This window comes from Eublepharis macularius, chromosome 17, assembly GCF_028583425.1.
Source record: "Eublepharis macularius isolate TG4126 chromosome 17, MPM_Emac_v1.0, whole genome shotgun sequence".
In the NCBI taxonomy this organism is placed as follows: domain Eukaryota; kingdom Metazoa; phylum Chordata; class Lepidosauria; order Squamata; family Eublepharidae; genus Eublepharis; species Eublepharis macularius.
The window spans coordinates 46414944-46422186 of record NC_072806.1 but is presented as its reverse complement, the minus strand read 5'-3'; positions in this window follow the sequence as shown (position 1 = coordinate 46422186).

Below are 7243 nucleotides of genomic sequence, written 5' to 3'. Positions count from 1 at the left end.
AAGCACCAGCGCAAGAGAACGTATCCTATGGTGAAAGAAAGCCAGTTTGGTGTAGCGGTTAAGAGGGCACGACTCTAATCTGGAGAACTGGGTTGGATTTTCCCACTTCTCCACTTGAAGCCAGTCGGGTGACTTTGGGTCAGTCAGTTAACAGGCACTCTCTCAGCCCAATCCACCTCATAGGGTGATCATTGTGGGGATAAAGATAGCGTACTTTGTAAACCATTCCGAGTGGGCGATAAGGCATCCTAAAGGCAGTATATAAATCAAATGTTATTATTAAAGGGGACTGTACTTATGCAGGCAATGCTGAAGCACAATGCCAAGAAGATTCCAAACATAGAAGGCTGAGCTCGGTAAACTTTTCCGCTCTGAGAGCAAGGCTGAGCTGATCAGCAAACTACAAATCTTGGGCCTGCATTCAGTTCCTGCCACTGTTCAAGATCCCTCGATCAAAGTGGAAAGAGGAAGGGTGTTAAAGACCACAATGACTAGGCAGTATCCATTTAAATCTTATCTGCAATTGTGAGCATCGTAACATAATTACTGAATAGTTTAAAAAACCAAATCCTGCTTTAGAATCCTACTTGACTTAGGGCGACCCCTTGTAGGGTTTTTGTGGCAAGAGGCTAACGGAGGCGGCTTGCCATCTCCTCCCTCTGTAACTCTGGTCTCCCATCCGATGACTTAACAAGATCAGCCCTGCTGAAGAGTTGATATCTGACAAGATCAGATCTCAGAAGATAAACAGGGCTGACCTTATTTAGTCATGGGATAGGAAACCTCTTGTACTACATAAGTTTCAGAATTGACAGCAGTCCACTTTGGGTTCAGTAGATTGAAAGGATAGTGAGCGAACTAAAGATGACCGAGTGAAAAGCCTGCACTTCTCAAGCACCGCCACATCGGATTCGGTATTTATGCCAAACATTTCTCCTCAGATAGCATCCAAAGGAATGTATTCTCCACTTCTAGCCTCCTTTTTATTCTCAAACATACCCTGTTGATGAGGTGGCCTGCTAGAGGGTGGCCAGAGGTCAACTAGCGAGCTTCTGGACAAAGCATGGATGCAAATCCTGGTTTTTCAGATTCTACTTCAACCACTGGCTTTTCTGAAAGGGATCGTTAAACCACCACGGTCAAGTGTTTTTGCCGCTGCTCCCTTAAAAAGCAGACTGTGCTGTGTATAATTGTCAAAGTAACCTGTGGGAAAGTGACTCTGAAAGAGGATCTGCAAGACATAAAATTATCTCCTAAGCAAACAGGCCTCTAGTCTTAAAAAATGAGAAATCTCTACAAGGAAGCTTCACAGAGAGAAAACAAATCGGAAACCAAAGGTAGATCCCTATTGATACCACTATTGAGAGAGAACAGTATCAATACAATTAAATATTGAAGGAAAAAATTTTAGAGCCAATATTGTAAAACATACTTCACCTACGGATGAAAAGTTCTGTCAGTTCAAAAGGATTTTCTGCTTTACAGCCAGGACCTACAAAATAACCCCCATGTGTGTGATCTGCATGGCAATTCAGAAAAAACAGAAGCATAAAGACAAAAGCGGAAAAAGTCGACACTGGTAAGGAGCTCCGGCTCGTTTTCGATTCTATGCACCACACCGTTCTGTAACGATTCAAACTCCGGCAGCTGTCCAATCTGTACCGTAAAGGTCGACTGTGAGAGGAGCTGCAGGGCCAGTCTCTTACGGAGGATAGACAGTTGTGCCTGTTCGACTGGGGAGAGAGTCTGGGAGTGGCTCCGCTGTGTTCCGCAAAGGACCTAGCCCACTGATGTCCTGGTCGCAGTAGGGAGTTGAAAGCTAGCTCTTCATCTCTAAGGGTGCCCAAGATGATCGTAACCGGAAGCAGGAGCAAGATGAGTTCAGAACGGCTAATCAACAAGTCACTCTTGTTGATTAGAGGGGGGACACAGGAAAGTAGCTGCAGCCCACCCACAGGAAACCTGAGCATAACCAAAAATCCAGGAAAGGGACATCCCGTAAATCATCCCCAGACCATTACGAAAAGACAAACACTGAAGACGAGACCCTGTCTGCATCTCACCCTAGGTATGGAACTCTTTTAAATTCTAAACTACAGCCCCACGCCTCCTCCAAAGACTGGATAGAACCCTATATCAAACCCTCAATGCCGGGCAGGGAGGGGAGGGGAGGAACTCTCACTCCCTCGCTCGCCCGCCCTCAGGGCGACTCGTTCTCTGTTTGGAGACATCCAGCAAAGGGACATCCCGTAAATCATCCCCAGACCATTACGAAAAAGACAAACACTGAATACGGAACCCTGTCTGCATCTCACCCTAGGTATAGAACTCTTTTAAACTCCAAACTACAGCCCCACGCCTCCTCCAAAGACTGGATAGAACCCTATATCAAACCCTCAATGCCGGGCAGGGAGGGGAGGGGATGAACTCTCACTCCCTCGCTCGCCCACCCTAAGGGCGACTCGTTCGCTGTTTGGAGACATCCAGCCAAGGGACATCCCGTAAATCATCCCCAGAACATTACGAAAAAGACAAACACTGAATACGGAACCCTGTCTGCATCTCACCTTAGGTATAGAATTCTTCCAAACTCGAAACTACAGCCCCACCTTTTCTCCAAAGACAGGATAGAACCCTATATCAAACTCTCAATGCCGGGCAGGGAGGTAATTGGAGAAACTCTAATTCCCTCGCTCGCTCGCCCTCTGGGTGATTCGTTCTCCATTTGGAGACATCCAGCAAAGGGACATCCCGTAAATCATCCCCAGACCATTACGAAAAAGACAAACACTGAATACAGAACCCTGTCTGCATCTCACCCTAGGTATAGAACTCTTTTAAACTCTACTCTACATCCTTACCCCTCCTCCGAAGACTGGATAGAACCCTTTATCAAACCCTAAATGCTGGGCAGAGAGGTAATGGGAGGAACTCTAACTCCCTCGCTCGCCCACCCTAAGGGCGGCTCATTCGCTGTTTGGAGACATCCAGCCAAGGGACATCACATAAATCATCCCCAGACCATTACGAAAAAGACAAAAACTGAATACGGAACACTGTCTGCATCTCACACTAGGTATAGAACTCTTTTAAACTCTAAACTACAGCCTTACCCCTCCTCCGAAGACTGGATAGAACCCTATATCAAACCCTCAATGCCGGGCAGGGAGCGGAGGGGATATGCTCTCACTCCCTCGCTTGCCCGCCCTCAGCCGACTCGTTCTCTGTTTGGAGACATCCAGCCGAGGGACATCACGTAAATCATCCCCAGACCATTACGAAAAAGACAAACACTGAATACAGAACCCTGTCTGCATCTCACCCTTGGTATAGAACACTTCCAAACTCTAAACTCCAGCCACACCCCTCCTCCAAAGACTGGATAGAACCCTATATCAAACGCTCAATGCCAGGCAGGGAGGTAATGGGAGGAACTCTAACTCCCTCGCTCGCCCGCCCTCAGGGCGACTCGTTCTCTGTTTGGAGACATCCAGCAAAGGGACATCCCGCAAATCATCCCCAGACCATTACGAAAAAGACAAACACAGAATACGGAACCCTGTCTGCATCTCACACTAGGTATAGAACTCTTTTAAACTCCAAACTACAGCCTTACCCCTCCTCCGAAGACTGGATAGAACCGTATATCAAACCCTCAATGCTGGGCAGGGAGGTAATGGGAGGAACTCTAACTCCCTCGCTCACTCGCCCTAAGGGCGACTCATTCGCTGTTTGGAGACATCCAGCCAAGGGACATCACGTAAATCAATCCCAGACCATTACGAAAAAGACAAAAACTGAATACGGAACCCTGTCTGCATCTCACCCTAGGTATAGAACTCTTTTAAACTCCAAACTACAGCCCCACGCCTCCTCCAAAGACTGGATAGAACCCTATATCAAACCCTCAATGCCGGGCAGGGAGGGGAGGGGAGGAACTCTCACTCCATCGCTCGCCCACCCTAAGGGCGACTCGTTCGCTGTTTGGAGACATCCAGCCAAGTGACATCCCATAAATCATCCCCAGAACATTACGAAAAAGACAAACACTGAATACGGAACCCTGTCTGCATCTCACCTTAGGTATAGAACTCTTCCAAACTCGAAACTACAGCCCCACCCCTTCTCCAAAGACAGGATAGAACCCTATATCAAACCCTCAATGCCGGGCAGGGAGCGGAGGGGATATGCTCTCACTCCCTCGCTTGCCCGCCCTCAGCCGACTCGTTCTCTGTTTGGAGACATCCAGCCGAGGGACATCACGTAAATCATCCCCAGACCATTACGAAAAAGACAAACACTGAATACAGAACCCTGTCTGCATCTCACCCTTGGTATAGAACACTTCCAAACTCTAAACTCCAGCCACACCCCTCCTCCAAAGACTGGATAGAACCCTATATCAAACGCTCAATGCCAGGCAGGGAGGTAATGGGAGGAACTCTAACTCCCTCGCTCGCCCGCCCTCAGGGCGACTCGTTCTCTGTTTGGAGACATCCAGCAAAGGGACATCCCGTAAATCATCCCCAGACCATTACGAAAAAGACAAACACAGAATACGGAACCCTGTCTGCATCTCACACTAGGTATAGAACTCTTTTAAACTCCAAACTACAGCCCCACGCCTCCTCCAAAGACTGGATAGAACCCTATATCAAACCCTCAATGCCGGGCAGGGAGGGGAGGGGAGGAACTCTCACTCCATCGCTCGCCCACCCTAAGGGCGACTCGTTCGCTGTTTGGAGACATCCAGCCAAGGGACATCCCATAAATCATCCCCAGAACATTACGAAAAAGACAAACACTGAATACGGAACCCTGTCTGCATCTCACCTTAGGTATAGAACTCTTCCAAACTCGAAACTACAGCCCCACCCCTTCTCCAAAGACAGGATAGAACCCTATATCAAACCCTCAATGCCGGGAAGGGAGGGGAGGGGAGGAACTCTCCCTCCCTTGCTCGCCCACCCTCAGGGCGACTCGTTCTCTGTTTGGAGACATCCAGCGGAGGGACATCACGTAAATCATCCCCAGACCATTACGAAAAAGACAAAAACTGAATACAGAACCCTGTCTGCATCTCACCCTAGGTATAGAACACTTCCAAACTCTAAACTCCAGCCACACCCCTCCTCCAAAGACTGGATAGAACCCTATATCAAACTCTCAATGCCGGGCAGGGAGGGGAGGAGACGAGTTCTCACTCCCTCGCTCGCCCACCCTCAGGGCGATTTGTTCTCCGTTTGGAGACATTCAGCAAAGGGACATCCCGTAAATAATCCCCAGACCATTACGAAAAAGACAAAAACTGAATACGGAACCCTGTTTGCATCTCACCCTAGGTATAGAACTCTTTAAAACTCTAAAGTACAGCCTTACCCCTCCTCCGAAGACTGGATAGAACCCTATATCAAACCCTCAATGCCGGGCAGGGAGGTAATGGGAGAAACTCTAATTCCCTCGCTCGTTCGCCCTCTGGGTGATTCGTTCTCCATTTGGAGACATCCAGCAACGGGACATCCCGTAAATCATCCCCAGACCATTACGAAAAAGACAAACACTGAATACAGAACCCTGTCTGCATCTCACCCTAGGTATAGAACTCTTTTAAACTCTAATCTACATCCTTACCCCTCCTCCGAAGACTGGATAGAACCCTTTATCAAACCCTAAATGCTGGGCAGGGAGGTAATGGGAGGAACTCTAACTCCCTCGCTCGCCCACCCTAAGAGCGGCTCATTCGCTGTTTGGAGACATCCAGCCAAGGGACATCACGTAAATCATCCCCAGACCATTACGAAAAAGACAAAAACTGAATACGGAACACTGTCTGCATCTCACCCTAGGTATAGAACTCTTTTAAACTCTAAACCACAGCCCCACTCCTCCTCCAAAGACTGGATAGAAGCCTATATCAAACCCTCAATGCCGGGCAGGGAGGGGAGGGGATATGCTCTCACTCCCTCGCTTGCCCGCCCTCAGTCGACTCGTTCTCTGTTTGGAGACATCCAGCCGAGGGACATCACGTAAATCATCCCCAGACCATTACGAAAAAGACAAACACTGAATACAGAACCCTGTCTGCATCTCACCCTAGGTATAGAACACTTCCAAACTCTAAACTCCAGCCACACCCCTCCTCCAAAGACTGGATAGAACCCTATATCAAACGCTCAATGCCGGGCAGGGAGGTAATGGGAGGAACTCTCACTCCCTCGCTCGCCCACCCTCAGGGCGATTTGATCTCCGTTTGGAGACATTCAGCAAAGGGACATCCCGTAAATCATCCCCAGACCATTACGAAAAAGACAAAAACTGAATACGGAACCCTGTTTGCATCTCACCCTAGGTATAGAACTCTTTAAAACTCTAAACTACAGCCTTACCCCTCCTCCGAAGACTGGATAGAACCCTATATCAAACCCTCAATGCCGGGCAGGGAGGTAATGGGAGAATCTCTAATTCCCTCGCTCGCTCGCCCTCTGGGTGCTTCGTTCTCCATTTGGAGACATCCAGCAAAGGGACATCCCGTAAATCATCCCCAGAACATTACGAAAAAGACAAACACTGAATACGGAACCCTGTCTGCATCTCACCTTAGGTATAGAACTCTTCCAAACTCTAAACTACAGCCCCACGCCTCCTCCAAAGACTGGATAGAACCCTATATCAAACCCTCAATGCCGGGCAGGGAGGGGAGGGGAGGAACTCTCACTCCCTCGCTCGCCCACCCTAAGGGCGACTCGTTCGCTGTTTGGAGACATCCAGCCAAGGGACATCCCGAAAATCATCCCCAGAACATTACGAAAAAGACAAACACTGAATACGGAACCCTGTCTGCATCTCACCTTAGGTATAGAACTCTTCCAAACTCGAAACTACAGCCCCACCCCTTCTCCAAAGACAGGATAGAACCCTATATCAAACCCTCAATGCCGGGAAGGAAGGGGAGGGGAGGAACTCTCCCTCCCTTGCTCGCCCACCCTCAGGGCGACTCGTTCTCTGTTTGGAGACATCCAGCCGAGGGACATCACGTAAATCATCCCCAGACCGTTACGAAAAAGACAAAAACTGAATACAGAACCCTGTCTGCATCTCACCCTAGATATAGAACACTTCCAAACTCTAAACTCCAGCCACACCCCTCCTCCAAAGACTGGATAGAACCCTATATCAAACTCTCAATGCCGGGCAGGGGGGGAGGGGACGAGCTCTCACTCCCTCGCTCGCCCACCCTCAGGGC